General features: G+C 32.4%; 1 protein-coding gene across 4 annotated transcripts in view; it reads right to left on the minus strand.

The window, feature by feature from the left end:
- ZCCHC7 (zinc finger CCHC-type containing 7) overlaps positions 1-20,164 on the minus strand; it is a 241,384-nt gene that overhangs the window by 215,114 nt on the left and 6,106 nt on the right. The window lies entirely within an intron of this gene.

Below are 20,164 nucleotides of genomic sequence, written 5' to 3' on the forward strand. Positions count from 1 at the left end.
CCCTTAGTAAAATAGTCTTTTCCCCAGGTAAGAATAGTAGTTCCTAGGAAATCCCCCATTCTAAAAGCCTGGATTGATTTCAGAAAAAAGTAAGGAAATGAAAGCTTAATCACCTAATTCTTGCTTTGGTCAGTTTTGTTTGTTGTGGGGAGGGGAAGCAGTTTTTAACCCCTAAAAAATTTAAGAGGGAAAGAAGGGGAAAGATAAAGGGGAATATTCTTCAGTGTTTTTCCCCCCCAAATTCTACAATGTTTGGGATATTTGGCACAGATATTCTTAAATTTACTATGCTCTGTTTGCCCAGTTTGAAACCCAAATATCTCGTGACAACAAACTATAAGTTAAAGTACTTGTTTATTCCTTATGAGTTCACCCCAATTTATGAAACAAAATCCTATACCATAGTCTACAAAATAATCTAGGTTTAATTAACTTTAATGAAATTAAACTGCTAATTTATTATATAACTATAAGCAGAAAGTAAAATTTGACTCCAAAAGTAATCAATTACACAAAAGCTTTAACTACGGTATAGGATACTGTTTAGAAGTACAGTACAAGGCTTATAACAGAAACCATTTTAACAGGACTAGTTTATGTGCAGAATATATTTAGGAATTTTACCCTCTATTTAATAAATTCACAGTTCATTATTGTTCTAAATCACACAAGCTGTGCCCATTCATCAGCACTGCTGATGAATTCAATTCAAATCCTAAATGGTGGTGACTTAGAAAAAGCTCAGAGAATTTGGAGACTTACAGTGAACCCTCAGCTACCTTTCTGAATTGCCTTGTCTCCAAAAAAAATAAAAAATAAAAAATAAATTTAATCCCAAAATGGCTCCCCTTGCTACTCACATATTTCTAAGCCAGCCACTTCCATGTGGTTCAGAGAATACAAAATATTAGCCTAAGCCTTTGTTTCTCAAACTTAAGAAATATATGAATCCCTTTAAAAAAGAAAAGTTCTCTGGAACATCAAATTGGTCCACAAATCCCAAATTGAGAAAACACTCATTTAAGAGACTAAAGTCTCATTCTATAACAACTGTCTTTCAATTGTGAATTATCACTAAAAAGTGTTGTCTTTATAAGTTGTATAATTCCTTTTTTAAGCATCAAAATAAAAATACAAATTTTAACAATCCTTATGGAGCTCAAAGACCATTCCCTCAAAATGGACCCTAGGAGTATAAGGAACCCACTCTGAGAAACAATGCCCTATCCAAAACAGAAGTAAGAGTCTGCTGCCCACCTAATCATGACATACTCTGTCTCCCCCACATACCTCCACCCTCACGAAAGCAGTGTCTTTCATCTTCTGCACCCCAATAGCTCTCTTAAACCCCTCATCTCGTCTCCTCTCTTAAACTATAGGATCTTTGAGGTCAGGGTCTGTGCCTGGTTCATCTCTGTACGGATCAGCACATCTTACACAGAGACTCACAAATGCCCTGGATTTGTTGGCTGAATGAATGGATGAAATATAGCTCTCTGGCTACTATTTGCTGTCTCAGATTACTTATGTCTTTATTCCCAACCAGTATCAGAGATCATCAAAAGTTTACCGACTTTTCAATTCAATTCCTACAACATGCTTATAAGATTAAAAAAACAGTCACAATAGATGTAAGTATAGCCTTTGTATTTCCTCCTCAATATAAAGAAACAATTACTGATAGTTTACGATACCAAGTAAAAGTCAGTAAAAGATACAAACATCATTACCATCAGTGCTTGTACAGAGCATCTTTATGAAATTCCTTTATAATCAAATTCTCATATGCTATAATGTGTCAAAAATTAGCTGACAAATAGTAGTGATTTTAAAACCTAAATGTTTTTAAGTGGTCAATGAGCCTGGCGGAACCAATAAAATCACAGCATTTACGTGACTATTTTTGTGGATAAGGATCTATAGCACCCTTTGTGCAAAATGAAATAAAATTCATCAAACACAGTAAGTTAAAATAAAATAATGCTTATTTTTCTTTCGAAAGCCACAAAGGTCTGGTTTGCATTAAAAATCCATTTAAAAAAATCAATTCTAAGTTACTATATAGTCAAATATGGATAGTTCCTTAGATGCTAATAAAAAGCATTATATGAGGTATTACTTTTAATCCTATCATGATTGTCATGCCTTTTGCAAAAGAAAGTCATTTGCATTGTAGAAAATGTAAAAAACTAAAAGGTTAAAGCTCTGGATATAAAATTTAGCTAGCTGACTCAAAAACTATATCTCTATTCTCTTTACTCAACTTCCATTTATCTCCTTGGGATTTAGACATTTGGGAGGTTGGGTTTTTTTCCTTTTTTTTTCTTTCTAATTTTGCATTTTAATTTTATGGAATAAGATCACACAACTATATCTCTACATTACACAATATTAGACTGTCAAAAAAGTTTTGTTTTGTTTTGTTTGTTTGCTATACTTGTTAGGCTTCACTTAGTTAGAGAGAAAAAGTATGAAATAAAAGTAGCTTTTGTGGGACACAACATTTTTCAATTACATTACAAAGTCCGTTATCTCTAAAACTTTATTTATAAAGAAAGGATATTCTGTAGTGGCTTTAAGATGAAGTAGTATTACTTTAAGTTCCCAAACTTCTATTGAACTGTTTTTTTAAATACCATAATTTGAAGGTGTTTGGGTAGCAATTATTAAGGAATGGGGGCTAAATGTTATTAATGGTGTGATTATTTACTAAATTGATATATATAATTCAATTGTTACAACAGTTACTATTACATTAAAGATGCTAAAAGAGACACAAGTCCTAATAAATTATCTTTAGGATAGCCTGTCTACCTTATACTTTCTTCAGTTATTTGAATGCGAATTTCTGGACCTACTCTATCAGGTATCTACGGTTAGTTCAACTTATAAGTTAAGAGAGTAGTTAAATTAGTTGACTTTATTAGCTATGTTTTTAAAATATTAGTTCAATCAGTATAGGTAATCATTAATGTTAAATTATCTAAATTATATGACCATTAGAGCACTTGCTACTGAGTCAGATTTTCAACTTAATAGCTTCCTCTGAAGTCAAAAACAAATAAAAGGAGAAATTAACTTATTCTAAAATCTGCCCTTTGCATATTACAAGGCCATTACACTAAACATTTCCTTCTTATTTTTCCAAAGATCTTATGGGAATGCTGAGTAGCAAAAACTGCATCTCTCTCAAAAGAAACTACTTTGTTGTGTGATGAACAACAAATCATCAGAGGAAATTACTAGTGATTTATTTCCTGTTAATTAAAAATCTTCTGGCAATTTAATATAGTTACCACACAATTTTGCTTTTAAAAACAGGGTAGAGAGAGTAAAGAGGGACTTACTGCTATACCATGATAAAGCAGGTGTAATTTGGTAATACGATCATGTAGTCATATGGTCAGAAATAAGGTTTTTCATTGGGAGGATCTAAATCCTTTCCAAATTACAATTAAAGAGAAAAGAAAAATAACATCCATATATAGACTTAATAGAAATGTGTTTGTTTCTGAGAAAACTGGATACACAAATACAAAAAAGCAAGGTCTGTAAATTCACTATGCCTGAAATTAATTTGAGCAAAAAAACCCTATATGTCAGGATCTATATACTTCATAATTATGTGGATCATCAAACCTTGAATAACCAACTCCATAATAAAGTAATTTAGGTACCAAAAAACTTTGGCAATAAGCAAAGGACTTAGTACAAGGGTATAATACTAAATATGGTACATCAAACAATGTGAGAAAAATCAAGCAACTCATCTAAAAGAGTAAGTTAAAATAGTAATTGCTCTTATTTAAATTAATATTGATCATTTTTAATGTGTAAAAAAAGAACTGAACCAGCCTACAAGCATTCCCATTCAAAGATGAATGCATGTGAAAAAGTGTGTTATACACTTCAACAACGGGGTACAAGACCTACTGTCCCAGATAATTACCTACTAACAAAATAATACTTCTATTTAAATTCTGGGTTATATTCCTTGCTTCTAATTGAAATCAGCATCTCCAATCCAATTGATAAGAATAATTTTTGTCCAAAATTTTACTGAAATATCTTAATATTTTAAATGAGGAATATTACTCAATGAAAAATTCATTTTAATAGAATCTCTTTAAGTCAAAGGTTTTTTAAAAACTACCAATTAATTAATAAGCAATTTAAAAAGTTAGGTATGCTCCTCTTCTCTGAACTCATACAACTTGGCATTTTTACTTATTTATAATAGCATAAATAATCAACTTCCAGGCTGCTTCCCTTTAAATTAAGGCCTGTTTACACCTGACAATTATCTTTATTCTAGAATTCTTATGTTCTGTTTTTAATAGCTCAATCTATGTTTCCAATCTAGAAATTATAAGGGTTTTTTAATTTGGAAGGGTTTTTTTTGGCGTGTGTGCCTCCCAAACAACAATTACATACTCACAGCAAACGGAACATATTTTTAGACATATGTATAAGAACCAAAGCAAACTTTTAAAAATATAAAAGTATTATTTGATGTAACAAAGAGAGTCTATTTTTAAAACTAAAGAAAAGTACAACAGGAAAAGAAAAATTTTTAACAATTTACTTAACTTCACCATCTTCCATGCCCATTTTCAACGTGGTCCATTTTTTAATCAAGGTCTACGTATCTGAAAAGTTGACTACTTATTAAAATGCTCAATGAATTTAAAAGTACTGCTATAAAACTTTTCTTTATTCCATTCAGCCCCTTAACTAATCAAACAATGAAACAAATATTACAAGACGAAGGCTGACAAAAAATCATAATGAACCTCTCAGATGAGAAACTAATTGGTACTAAGTACACAATGGCTTACATTTAATCCTGTTAATAACCACACAAAAAAAGAAATAAAAGACTCACTTTTCAGTCATCTCTCTGGACCACTGGGCTAAAATAACAGCATGACTAAATCTGACATTGACCCCGTGGCCCTGCTAGGAGTTAAAAGAATTCCTTTGAGTCTTCTGAGGCCTGTTTTCAACTGCTCCAGAAGGGGAGGGCTAGTCATACACACTTGTTAGCCTTCTTTACAGTAACAGGTCAAATTAGAAATGGTCATATACACTGTAATAATATACACTAGCTCTTACTTTAGATGTGAAGTCTGTACCTTACAACACCACCACAAAAAGAACAATAAAACAGTAATAGCTGGCTGATAAGATGTCATAGATGGATAAAATGTAATAGAAACGGTGAAAATGTATCCAAGCGATAACATTTTACTGGAAATAAATTTTTAAAACAAATAATCACAATATGTCTAAATTAAGAAGACTGAGACAAGCACCAAGATGAATCACTAAGCTTTAAACAAGAAAAAAACATTTATAAATTTTCTAGCTTTATCACAAAACAGTTTTCAGCGAGCCTACTGAATTAAAATACACCTAAGTTTTGTAGGTTTTTGTAACATGAACCCACGAATAACATCCAATGTCAAAATGATATGAATCTGCCTGAAAGCAGTTTACTTTTCCCCTTTCATCCTTTTCAAAACAGTTTATGACTTCCAACAAAGATATTAGCATCTCATACCTTCCTCTCTAACTAGTGATTTAAAGTAATTATGGATATGGATTTACTATATTTGAAAAGATTTCTCTAGTTCTAACAGTAATATTTTTAAATTAAGTATATTTTCTTAGATTAAATAAGATCCCAGGCTTTATTCCTATTTCACAAAGTCTAGTCACTTAAAATCTAAATAAACCAACCACTAGCATATTTTACATATTTGCCTGAAGTTTTTGCAATTTAAAAAAAAGTATGACTGCCAATATTTAATATTAAAAGGTTTAAATTTCCCATATGCTGAAAGCCAATAGATGTCCATATAATACTAAGAAAAAAATTACTACACACCAAGACATATTTTGTCTCTATGGCAAAATATAAAAATTAATTTCATAGTTCAGTTTCTGTACTCTTATAGACCTTTCATAATCTTAGCTTATCATATTAATAAAATCAAACAAATACTATAGTCAAAGAACTGTTACTTAACTGAACACAGTAACTTAATTGAACATTAGCAATTAGCCTCAAGGCATTTTTGATTAATTTTGTAAGCCTTAAATTTAGGATAAAGACCAGAGTTAAAATTGTAATACTTATCACAATCGTACTTTGTGAAATATGTCAAAGTTTATGTGAACTCTTAGAAAAAGAGTTAAGTACTCTGTTTTGAAAATCTATAATGGCAGATAATCTCCACCTGTCAGGTGGCAACATTTTGGGAAGGAGGTTTTCTTTCCCCCCAGTTCTTATTCTGTTCTCACCCCCTATCTTCTCCCATATACATAATATTATTTTTCAGGAAATACCAACAATCAACTAGAACACTAAAATATTAAAAACAACCTCAAACTCACCAACCTATAAGAGAACTGCAAAATATTTCACAAACAACCCCTATTTTAAGCCCAAACTCAAGAGCCCACTTTTCTAAACAGAAAACTCTGAACAGTTTCCATAAGGCACAATGTAATTTTACCCTAACTGGCTTACCTTCACAGCATTTTCTGGCCTAAAAAATATCAAGAATAAAAGTATTTCCATTATACTTTAATAGTTACTATACATGTTTAGCCATTCAGTTTTAAAAGAATCTTCCACCCACTGCCAAAAGAAAAAGGAGAGGGCGAACAAAAAAGAAATCCTACAAAACAAGAGTTTCAAATAAAGACTGGAAAAGGCACCAGGCAATCATGACCTTTAAAAAAAAAAAAGTTGTCTGACAATTGTCTGTGAAGTTTTTTAATAGCATGAAAGCATTTCACCAGTTTGTTCTTTCTTTAATAAATTTCAAGTTCGGCTCTATAGTGCTCTCCTATGAAAAGCCACACACAAGAAAGTCTATGCATGAGCTTTAAGAACTAATAACATTTTACACGAACATTTGCTGGTAAAACGTGTTAACAGAAGAATTTTGTGTTATTTTAAAAGCTGCATACTTTCACAATTGGATCACTTTTCATCTCACAGATTATACCCTGATTTGATGGAAATACTAGAAACAAATACATTTTACAAGCTATTTGTTTTTCTCAGTAATCACATATGAATATCAAGTACAAACTTATAAAATACCTTTTAAAATACTAGTCAGAACTAGGGAGAATAATTTTACAAACTTATGAAGCCTCTAACTATGGTTAAAGAGCAGAAATTCAAAAGATTATCTTAATTGCCATGAACAAACAATAAATAATTAGACTATCAGTATACATTTTCTTCTTAGTTTGAAACTCTCACTGTTTTTCAAAAGAAATTGCTTCTTGAGGAGTCATTTGGTAGAAATCAAAATGTGAAATACAGTAACTAGAAAATAATAGTTAAAAGAAACAAAATTTCAATAATGCTCTTTTTTTCTCGGTAACAGCAAATTCTATAAATCAGTTTCATATGCTAGGAGCACTAAAATTCACAAGAAAAAATAATTAGCAGACACAGAAAGAAAACTTGCCCTCACCCCAATTCCCAAAGTACTTAACAGACAACCAGAAAGAGAATTTTAGATATTTCACTGCCATGGTATATAATCAATTAAAAAAACAAAAACCCCTAAAATTATGCATATCAAAATTAATCCTTTTTCATCCTTTTTATCAAATTAGAAAGTTCTCCTAGCCGATTAGTTAACAGTATATCATAACAACATTTTTATGGTATATTGGGAAATTATTACAATTTCTTAAATGCTAAAATGGATCTTTTTATTATTGTATGTTAATTTAATAAATACAAAATCCAGTTAAATAATGCTACTGTGTGATGGCACCCTCACAAATGTAAAACAGAAGTAGCTTTGACCACATTAATTTGATATTTTAAAGTCTTCAGATACTAATGAAAAAATATTTGGGGGAGATGTTAGGACTAGAGGCCTCTACTTTTCCCTTACATTAGTACTGAATTACCCAATATTTAAATTGCCACAGCACTTCTCCAAGGACTTAACATTCAGCAGCATAAAGTTGTTTCATAAAACAAAATTCTTCATATTTGAAAAATAAGCATGTTTTGCAGGAAAAAGCAAACTTTTAAATCTGGTCAAGTTAAAAATGTCTGTTTCCAGTCAAATGTATATTCATATGTCTATTTAAATATATACACACCATCGACAACAAAAACTGAATGAAAAAAGAAATCACATAACAGATTACAACTGATTTCCTATGAATAACTTTTGAATATACAATAATATTTAAATTAAGAATTTTTAACAGTACTATATACTGCTAATTAGTATTTTTAGGATTTACTTAGTTCAACTATAACACAACATTTTTACTCCAACAGTAGAGCAACCATGAACAGAAAATTTCGGGATTAATAATTTTCTATCAATTTCATGCATAAAGCTAACATATCTTTTGAGCTTCTCAATGGCTCAAAAATTAAATTGCTACTGTTATTAAGAAAACAAAACCAAGAACAAAATTAGTTTTTCCCTGCTACTCCCCATGGATCTAAGTCCACACAATAATTCTTCCCAATCTGCAAAACAAAACAAAACAACACACAAATAGATAGGCTAAGGAAGAAAGATCAAAACAAAGAAACAAGTAAAAAAAAAAAAAAAAAAAAAAAAAATCCTCTTTCCCTTTAGCAATCAACAAAATAACAAAAAAGAAAAAGTGGAAAAGTCACCCAGAATATATGACCATGTAAGCATGGGCACTCTTGCAGAAAACCAAGTCTGCAACCCAAAGCCATGGGAAATTTAAATTAGAGCAAACGGCCACAATAGGCAGGGAAATCTGTATAGATAAAAAGGGACTGCTGAGGTTGCAGGTATACTACTAAAGATCTTTTGAGATTAGTTTTATTAACTTTAAAAAATAATAAACAATAACTGTATCTACATCATACATAAAGAAAATTAAGTTTTTTCCCCTTAAATCAAAATATACATATGTATGTGATATAGCTAAAGGAAGAAAAAGGATCCCCACTGCTAAATATTGAGAATCACCAAATCAGAAATTTGTTTTACAACTCTATCTCCTTCTATACTTAAATAATGTTAAAAGCAATTGAAAATTTTAATGAAAGGAAGAAAAGTCAGAGATGAGACCCTTCGCTGCTGATGTTAACTTAAGTGGTAGCACAATCACACAGCTGAACACAACTCCTCTTTGACTATCCATAAAGAACTATATACCAAAGTTAGTTTAACTAACCAAAAGTTGAAAATTAGATGATCTGTGGTACAACCATTACATTTCATCTGTTAAATCTGATAATAAAGGAAATCTCCCAAACTAGAACATCTCAAACAGAAGAATAAAGGGACTTATACAACAACCAAAGCAGTCACAGTCTTAAGTACCAATACAAATATTCCACAACTTAAGACCTGATGGATTTTTTACCAGTAACTCACCTATCTAGAACATTTAGGTTGAATATTATGTTTTTAGGGAAGTATTTCATACACATAAAAACCATTCATACTAGATTCAAATAAGAATACATTTATAGCAATACATAAGTTATATTTATTCTCCCACAAAATTTATATAGTTTTTAAAGCAAACCCAAAAGGGGTGGACTAGATACAGGGTATTGAATGAAGAACAAAATACTAATTATATGGGAGTGAGGTGATTTTTCAACAATGAAATTTTATTGACAATTAAAATCCTCCTTAAAAGTAGAAAGTGATGCTATTTCTAAATAAAACCACTGACAAAGTTCATTTTTGTTTAAATCAGACCATCTAACAATAAAAAATGGCTAGTGCAATACAAGGAGTTACAAGATTGATATGGTTGCACACCTTTTCTTTAAATAAAACCTTTCTTCAGTTAAATTTGCGAATTTATATCCCAAATTCCTCTCACCTGACTTTTCAAAGCCTAATTTTTGACTTACTTTAACAATCTTATTTATCAGCCAAAACCAGTCTGTTTCCTACATCTTTAGAGTTTCTCATTAACTAAAAATATAGAAAGAGTATTGAAAAGTCTTCTAGAAATTGGGGCTTTCCCTCCCTAGAGTAGATAATTCTGTAACAGGCGCTAGTTACAAAGCAAAATCAGAAGTGACCTACGCACTTTAAGGGATTCCCAACAAAACAGTTTCTCTCAATGAGTAGCTCTAAACAGCATTCTTTCATCTTGAGGTAATTATAAGTTGACTATATATTTAGGCAAAAGCAGAAGGGAAGAGTAAAAATTTTTTTCCCATTATAGAATTATGCTGTCTTCCCTTAAAATGTATTTGCAAAAGATGGGGAGAGCAGATGCTCTCAAGTCCACCGTTAACTAATTTTCAAAACTATAACAAAACTATGAAATTCTAATGTAAAAATGTCATAGAAATAAAAGGTACACACATCAGACAAGATCCACTTTTAAATAACCCATTATTAGACTGCCTTTATATTTGAATCCAAATATGTATTACAAAGATAATTTTTATCCCCAGAATTACATCTCTATCCAGAGCTAATGCTGTTAGATCAAGATTCAAAAACTAAAAAACAAGTCACATCTATTCTTGTAGATTTTCTTAAGTGTATCTGTATAATTTAAAAAGAAAATGTGACCTTACACATGGTGGATGCTCAATTAAAATATTCATTTCCTTATTATCAGCAGAATCAACAACAATCTGGCAAGTAACTCAAAATGCCAAAAACTTAACCATGACAATAACTTTAATTTATAACAAAACACTTAAGAGATTAAAAACTTCTGGCTAAAAAACTTCCAATAAGTCAACACTTTTACTTAAGTGTTAACAACCAAGAGGAAATTAGCAAGAGATTAGTAAATTACCCTGAAATTAAATACAAATTTAGCAAAGTCTTAAAAACAGGATCAACTTAAGAGTCATGAATTTTCTGAGTAGCCTTTACTCTTACAAGGGGAAAAAAAGTAAATGTTCTCATTTCTGTACTTCTTTTGAAAAATGTTTGACAGTCTAATCGTATATAGTTCATATCAAATTCTACCTTCTGACCATACTATCTATAAATTATACTTATCTTCTTAAACAAGTGATCTCTATATACAATATTTTTATAGCAAACAGCTATAAGAATTTTATATTTAAACACTCTTTACCCAGACATCAGGATTCAACTTCCTATGACAATTAGATAAGAATGAAAATCTTGCCATCTTATTTTATGCTTCTCCATTTCAAAACCAAACAAAAAAAAAGGTAGACCTGAAGATGACTAATATTTTAATGGTAACAAAACTAAGTCATTAGTTCAATAAACATGCTATTTTCTTATAGCATGCTATTACCTTACATGCAGTTTCCAACAAATTTAGTATATCTTATATGAAAATCAAATCAGTTTCTAAGAGAAACGTCAAAAAAAAAAAAGTAAAATTTAATTCTCTCCCTAGGTACTTATTACTGTTGAAAAGAAAAGCTACTGTAAATGAATTTAGGCTAAAAGTCTTAAGTTGACTTTGGAAGAATGCATAGCTAAGTTGCTGATCAACAATGAAATCACAAAAATTAGCGACATACAATACCAACATTCCAAAATGTTATTAAAATCCAACCCAAAGCTGCCTTTGCATTTCTGGGATTTCTAATGAGATTTTCAGTCTGCTGAACAATGGCAATAAAAGGCTTTCAAACTTCACTCCATTCACAAGTAAAGTTGAAATTGAACATTTTTATTTCTTCTCTCCCTATGACAACTTCACCATGGAACAGTGAATAACACAGCTCAAGTCATTATGCTAATTAGAAATTAAATAAAAAGATGCCCTCACAATAGTTAAGTGTAAGGTGACATGCTACAACTACAGACACAGTTCAAAAGCAGCTTTAGGAATTGTGTAGTGCATGCTTACAAAAGCTGAAAACATCAGGGAGGGAGCTCTTTGGTGCTCTCGGTTACCAGAACTCCAGCATGCGGCCACTTTTCAATTATAAGGCAGAAATTAAACTATACATCCATAAGAAGTATGTCAAACAGCAACCCACTCTTACGACCTATTAGGCCATAAGATCTCTCAAGAAATTATGACTTGGACTTCCCTGGTGGCGCAATGGTTAAGAATCGGCCTGCCAATGCAGGGGACACGGGTTCGAGCCCTGGTCGGGGAAGATCCCACATGCCGTGGAGCAACTAAGCCCGTGAGCCACAACTACTGAGCCTGCACTCTAGAGCCCACGTGCCTAGAGCCCGTGCTCTGCAACAAGAGAATCCACCACAATGAGAAGCTTGCGCACCACAACAAAGAGTAGCCCCCGCTCGCCACAACTAGAGAAAGCCCGCGCGCAGCAACGAAGACCCAATGCAGCCAAAAATATATAAATTTATTAAAAAAAAAAAAAAGACCCTATGACTGACTGGTTATCTGATGAATGCAGAAAGGGGGCAAAAAATACCACCTTGAAGATTTGAAGAGCATTGAAAGGAAAGTTTAATTTATTTGTATTTCCAAACTAACAGAATGTGTTCCTTTTCTATGTTAAAAGATGGTAAAGAACACAAGCTATGACGAGCCAAAGTTATATTTCAAGACATGCTCTACTTTGAACAGCCTTGCATAAAACACACATTTTAAGCAGCCGGTCATGTCCTTTGACTAACATATAGCATCTGGTCCGTCTGAGAAAATTTTTCTATCTGCCATAAAGTTGCATGAAATATCCAATTTTTTAAAGGAAAAAAAAAAGGAGACATATGAGCAAGAAATAGGTGGAAAATATTGGAATAAAATAATAACCAAGAAATCTTCCAACAGCATATGCAGAACATAAATACCCTTTCTCATTTAGGCTGAGGTGGTTTCTGAAAGGACATGCTATTAAAATGTTTAATCATACCCAGCCACATATTAAGCCATTAATTAAACATTAATGGTATCATATAGTTTTAGGGTTTTCAGCTTTTATTCTTCCACCCTGCATTTAACCTGAACGTTAAATCCTATCCATTCTTCAAGACTGAGTTCAAAGGGTTACTTTTCAATTCACTCTTGTACTTTGCCTATCTGTAATAATCTTTTTTAAAAAGTCTATTACATTCATCTGGAAATGATTATGTATGTGCTGGGACATCTCCTGTATTTGTAGAAATGTATTTAACTCTGGTAATAGAGTGGACTTTCCATACTGTCATGCACTTTAAGGTTTCTAAAGGCAGGGACTACATAGCACTTCTTGAATCCCAACATCTTAACGGTATAGTGCCTGTACATTGTAAGCATCCAGTAAGTAATTGTTGGATTGATTTTAAGACTTCACATGATTTAGGTTTTAACTAGTAGATCATAAAATGTCACCAAATCAAATAAAATTTATTCAAATAAAGTGCCATACTAGACACATGTTGTTCAAAAGCAACTTGGGTTCACCAAAAAATCTGAGAACTTCTAATTTTAAAAAACCAAGTAGAAGCTATATGCCCATGCTTGCCACAGTTGACAGTGAACTTATCCTGTAGTTAGGAGTTTTGTCAAAATATTTTCCTATTACATTAATTTAGTCTATCCATTGTCTCATTTTAGCTTATAACCTTAATGAAATAAAATTTATTATTTTCCCAGTAAAAGAATTAAGTTACCCAAAGTCACAGGTAGTCAACTATGGAGCTGTAAAAGACCTAGTAGCCACCACTGAGAACCTATGTCCATTACCTCATTTCAGAAGTAAACTTTAAACTAAGACTTGAAGGATGAGTAGGTATCAGCCAGGCAAGGTAGAAACTGATCCAGGCATATATAAAGACCCAGATCAAATAAAATATGATGTATTTGAAAAACTGAAATTCAAGTAGGTAATCCAGTCTACTCAAATTTTAATTAGTTATCAAGTCTTGGTTGAGTGCCTTATAAATACCAGGGATTCAGCAATTGCCTCTAGATGAGTTCTTCAACTTCTGAAAATGTATCCAAAACTTTTATGTGCCTATTTTTTAGGGGTGAAAGTGACTTGACACAAAAACAGTTAAAAGACTTACTGCACTAAGTCGTTAAAAGCCATAATTATACTTCAATTTCAATCAATTACTTCATGATTTTACTTTACTAAAGCCATAATTTCACTTCAACCTCATGTAGTACCATGTAAAGAGCACTATTCTATACGGAAAGGTAGAACTTCAATTAAATTCACCCAAGATTTGCTAGGTACCCACTATGTGCCAAATGCTGACAAACTATTATAAAAGAACGATGTACCCAACTGTACATACTGAAGGAGTTCTACATTAATGTAAAGTTCTACACCATAACAGTCACATACACTAGGAACTAACAGGTTTCTTCCACTTTTAAAAATGCTGAACTCTTCATTCTTTAAAAGGTATTTTCCTTTTAAAATCTGAACCTATTTAATTTTTTGCTAAATCTAAATCTTTCAAAATTACTAAATGAGAAAGAAACGGTAAGACCAGGAGTATAAGTATAGGTATAAAGCATGCTTCTGAAAGTGGACTTAGACTATAATACATTTATTTAAAATACATTTTAAAACTGTAACAATTATATTATTCATCAACTATTTAAAATTACTATTCATTCACTTCCAAAAAGTATTTGTTACATGCCTAATGTGTCCAGCTCAGATTAGTGTAGAAGCCACAAAAATAGTCCATAGTCGTAGAAATGAGAAATATCTTTAGGTACTATTATGGACTGATCTCCAGGATATACTGTTAAGAGAAAAAAAACAATGTAGAGCAAAGTGTAGATCATATGCTACTGTTTACTTCAAGAAGGGAGAGGGAGGATATGAAGATATATACATATTTGCTTATATTTTTTTTAATGTAAGGACAAACTATCAATTTTCTCTTAACAGTTACCCCTAAGAGGAAGGGTGGGAACAGAATGAAGACTGGACAGAAGGTAGACATCTCTGAATATTTTTTACCTTGTCTTATTGATTTGAATTTGGAACGTTCTAAATATTTTACATAATTATGAAACAAACTGAATTCTTAAAAGGTAATACTAAATATTAACATATGAAAAGCAAAATGAAACAAATGAACCTATCTATGTGTCTAGTTAATAGCACAATCACAGGGATAGAAACCTGAATTTAATTAAGCTTCTAGATCTAAGGACCAATTCATAGGAAATACAGGGGACAGTGGAGTATGTTAAACAATATCACAAAATTCAAACTCAGGAAATTCTAGAGGATAAACAATCCAGTTAGTATAACAATTAATTTATAAGGAAGAAAAAAAACACATAGAAGAAAGAGATAAAGGAGGAACCTAAGATTAAAGGACACAAGTTACCACCCAACTACAATAAATAGATCTGATTCAAATAAACTGTAGGAAAAAAAATTAAGAGCCCATCAGGGAAATCTGAAGCCTGAAAACTGAAGGCTGGTTATTTAATGATAAAAGAATTATTGGTAATTTGTTTAGGTGTGATAATAATATGATTGTTTCTTAAAAAGAAAACTTATCTTTTAGAAATACATATTGAAATGTATATATGTATGTATATGTATGTAAATAAATGAATGAAATGATATGATGACTGTGATTTGCTTCAAAATAATACAGGGACATGGAGTTACATATGAGAAAAGATCGGTCATAAGTTGGTAATTGTTGAAGCTGGTTTATGGAACAGTGAGACCATTACGACATTCCAGTTTTGTATACTTTAAAATTTCCATACTTAAAAATTAACAAAGATTTAACAATTACTCCTAGAGCTAATAATATCCCTTCCCTCTGCAGGAAAATAAGTTGGTGATTATTCATGTATAACTCCTATAGCACTTATTCCCATCATTTGGCTGTCATATACAATAATCCTTCCCAAACTAGAGATCTCCCTGACAAATTTAAAAACATGCTGATTTCCTTTGTTGCATCTTGTCTTCAACCAAGAAATCTGTCTTTCTAATAAAGGAGAATTGCAAGCCACTCCTACTGGGGATAATAAACTAAAGAAAGTAAAGAGTGAGAATTTTAAAAGGAAGACAAATGACAGAGCAGGTATCATTTACATAAAGAAGCGTCAGGAAAGAGTAAAGAAAGTGAAGCAAATGAAGTTTGTTTCTAGACTTTAGAAATAAACTCCTACACCCATCAGTAGCGAGGGCTGAGAGTCATATGTAACAGGTACTGAAGGCCTGTGTTTTGGCATGGATTTATTATAAGCAGAGCCCTCATCATAAAGCTGTATATACTGAGGAAAGCTAGGCTGAGCACACTACCTGAGTGCTACATCACCAAGGTCTCCATGGAACCCAAGGAAGCTAATCGACAGCTTCAGATCATAAAATCAGAAAAGTATTTAACATTTAGAGGAAGAAAAAAAGAGGGAAAAATGTCTCCTGGTTGTATGTTATCTGCCTGACTGTGTATTCTAATTGTGTATTAAAGCAAAACAAACGTTTAGGCATCTCACTGAAACTGAAGTAGTGCAAAAGAGCCTCACATTTCCACAGAGCAAGAGTGGTGCTGCACTCATTACTACAAATTTAACAATGGAAAATATGGATGTACTTACATAGTCCTTCAGACTTTCATGTACTACCTCAAATTCACTAATCCTATTTTTTAAAAAGTTTTAAGTTTTCAACCACATCTATCCCCAGGATTTTGAGAGACTTAACTCCAATGGTTAAGAAGAGACTTCCATAAATTACTTAAGCTTCTTATTATATTTTGTCTCTTCAATGAAACACCAAGCCACTTAAGGCTAAAACTACATCTTTTACCACTTTAAATCCCCTCTATGTATTCTACATAGAGTAGATGCTCAATAAGTGTTTGATCATTTAGCAATTAATGAAAAACAAAGTAATATATATGGCAAAGAATTACTCTAAATAGTATTAAGAAGGCTTCTGAGGACAAGACCTGTCCTCAAGGAGTTACTAATCTCTTCTCTTATATTATATTGATATTTCAAATATGCCACAGTTTGGGGGGTTTGCGGAGGAGGGGGAGCAGTACACAAAATCATTATTGTTGCTGTTTAACAATCATCATCATTTCAAAAGTATGCCAGAATTTCCACAAACTTCCACTGATATGAAAAAATACTTTCCCTAAAGACTATTATACAAACTGAACCAGATCTACCCCCAGGTCTATTTATGAATGGGATAATAATGATTAGAAAGTAACATCACACTCAAATATGCATCAGTACTGAATATATTGCCTATTAACTAGAAAAAAATAGGATTATGGCATTAGTAGATCAAGGAGCACAGAGTAGGGATAAATTTCAATATGGATAGTAGGAACATACACTTACTGTTTGGAATCAAGAATTACTTGGAATTACTTAGGTCTTAAATAAATATTTTTACCAATGTTGCTAAGAAATAACAAAGAGTCTACCAGTAAATCAAATAGAAATGTGCAACATGACAAGTAATCATAAAAACCACTGCAGTTAATTGGAACCCTCATACATTACTGATGCAGATGTATAATGGTGCAGCCACTGTGGAAAAGTTTGGCAGTCCCTCAAAAAGTGAAACAGAGAAATGCCAGTAATCTTATTCCTAGTTTATACCCAAAAGAATACCCAAAACAGGTATTCAAGTAAATACTTGTACATGAATGTCCAGAGTAGCACTATTCACAACAGCCAAAAGGGAGAAACACAAATGTCCATCAACAGATAAATGGATAAACAAAATGCAGGTATACAATAGAATATTATTCAGCCTTAAAAGAGGAATGAAGTACTGATACGTGCTACAATATGCATAAGTCTCCAAAACATTATGCTAAGTGAAAGAAGCCAGACACAAAAGGTCACATACTGGATGATTCTATTTACACGAAATATCCAGAATAGGTAAATCCATAGACAGAAAGCAGACTTGTGCTTGTCAGAGTCTGGGGCAGGAGGTTATGAGGAGTGACTGTTCAATCGGTGCAGGGTTTCTTTGGGATGTGGTGAAAACATTTTGGCGTTTCCCTTGGATGTGGTGAAAATGTTTTGGAACTAGATATAGGTAATGGTTCTACAACATTGTGAATGTACTAAATGCCTTCAAATTGAACCTTTAAAATGGTTAATTCTGTGTTAATTTCACCTCATTAAAAAATAAACAAATACCATAAACACAAGTTATCCCCCCAAAATACAGTTCAAGAACAGCCATGCTTCTTATTGTCTATAACATAAAATACTAAAATTGTTTTCCAGAGATTTCTCTATATACCTGATTACCAACTTTTTCTTCATTCCTAAAAGCCATACCTGACTAAGTCCATCATTCCCTTTCCTCTAGAATCCTCATCTCCATATGGCTCAGTTACCCTTAACCCCATCCTCACCACCCCTCATCAATCCCTTTCATTTTGCCCTGAGAAACCTTAGTTACATTATGAGCCACCATCCAGTTAACCTGCTCCTCTTTCTGTGGAAAGATAAGCCTTCTTTTCAATTTATCAAGATTTTCAGTATGTAAATGTGAAATAACAATAAGATACCCAAATGGAAATATTTGGCACAGTGGACATACAGAACTTGAATTCAAGAAAAGTGGCTGATCATCGTGAACACATTAGTATTTGATGAAACTAGGTGTCATGTTACAGGAAGGCAATTTAGAGAAGGAATAGGCTAAATGATTGTTCTGACGTTCTGTAATGTTTTGCCTAACCCTGGATCTTTTGGTTTCTGTCACCCTGCCCCAGGTATTACTGGAAAAAGTTATGAAATCCTTCAGAGTGAGTTCATTAAAAGTTCACATTGTTTCAATTTTGATTGAATACTACTTTTAAGCAAGGCTTTTATTCTCTTATTGTTGATTTGGTAGCACAATGATTTCCAACCTATGAGCTTCAGACTCCTGGGAGCTGGAGAATTAGTTATCACAATGGGTAGCCAGAGGCATGCTTTATATAAGGCCATATATGTTGCAGACAGGCCTTATACAATATTTTTCAAATGTGTAGACAATGTTGTGGTTAATAAAATACAAAGTCATGTATGAATGTACTGAATAGCTTTTTGCTAACATGCATTTTCTCAATTAACAAATACTAAAAATATAACTATAGTTATGTGGGGCAGGGGGGTCCACAAATTTTTTTGAAGTTAAAGAAGTTGTCATCTTCAACATATTGGGATCCACTGCCTAACAGTATTCCCCATAGCACCTAAACATCTTTCCCATACTGTAAGCCTCTAAATATCCCCTGCCCAATTCCAGATCCACTTCCACTTTCATTTTCCCAAGAAAATCAAACACATCCTCATATATTCCCTCATCTACCTCAATCCATCTGAATTTATTCTTTCTTCTCCACCTCTATAAATATTTGGTAATTTAGCAATTAAATGTCTCTTCCCTTTTAAGACTAATTCAGACAATATACCTGAGCCCATCTCTTATTTGCCTCCCTTACCCCAATCCACCAAACATGTTTAATCTCTCCTTCAAGAGATTTTCCCCTTCCACCTAAAAACATTATCAACTCTCTTATTCTGACGAAACTTTACTTGATTCTGCTCTATGTTCTAGCTACTATTCTATTTCTTTTCTTCCTTTTGGTGTCAAATTCTCAGAGCTGGTCTACTACAGCCTGAGCCAGACACCTGTTTTGTAAATAAGATTCTGTTGAAATAGCCATCTCATTTTTTCAGATATCATGGCTGCTTTCCTACAACAAGGGCAAAGTTAAGTAGTTAGGCAATCCTATGCCTTGGTAACCTAAAATATTTCCTACCTGGCTCTTTAAAAAAAAAAGTTTGTCAATCTCTGGGGCTCCAAAGCATGATCTATATTCAATATCATCATTTTCTTTTGAGGACAAGTGGGTGCCATTAAAGGTTTTGGAGCAGCAGTAAAGTACTGAGTAAAGTGCATTTCAAGACTACCAATTTAACAACAGCATACAGGGAAGATATAAAAGATCATTTAGGAAAATATTGCAAGAGACAACACATTAAGCATAAAGGGAGAAAAATGAAAGGGACTTTTTAAAAGGATAAGCATCAATACTTGATGACTACATGTGACAGAGACAAAACTAACACCAAAATTTCAATTCTCGATTATGTGGCTCTCAAGAATTTGCATTCTCTCCTACAGTCTACTGTAGACTTATAGCTCTTCATAGTTTCCTACATTACTGATTATGGAGTTTCTAAAAATCTTAATACTAATTCCACATCTTCTGTATACCAGGCATTCCCCATGCTT

The sequence above is a fragment of the Eschrichtius robustus genome, chromosome 10 (assembly GCF_028021215.1).
Source record: "Eschrichtius robustus isolate mEscRob2 chromosome 10, mEscRob2.pri, whole genome shotgun sequence".
NCBI classification, from domain to species: domain Eukaryota; kingdom Metazoa; phylum Chordata; class Mammalia; order Artiodactyla; family Eschrichtiidae; genus Eschrichtius; species Eschrichtius robustus.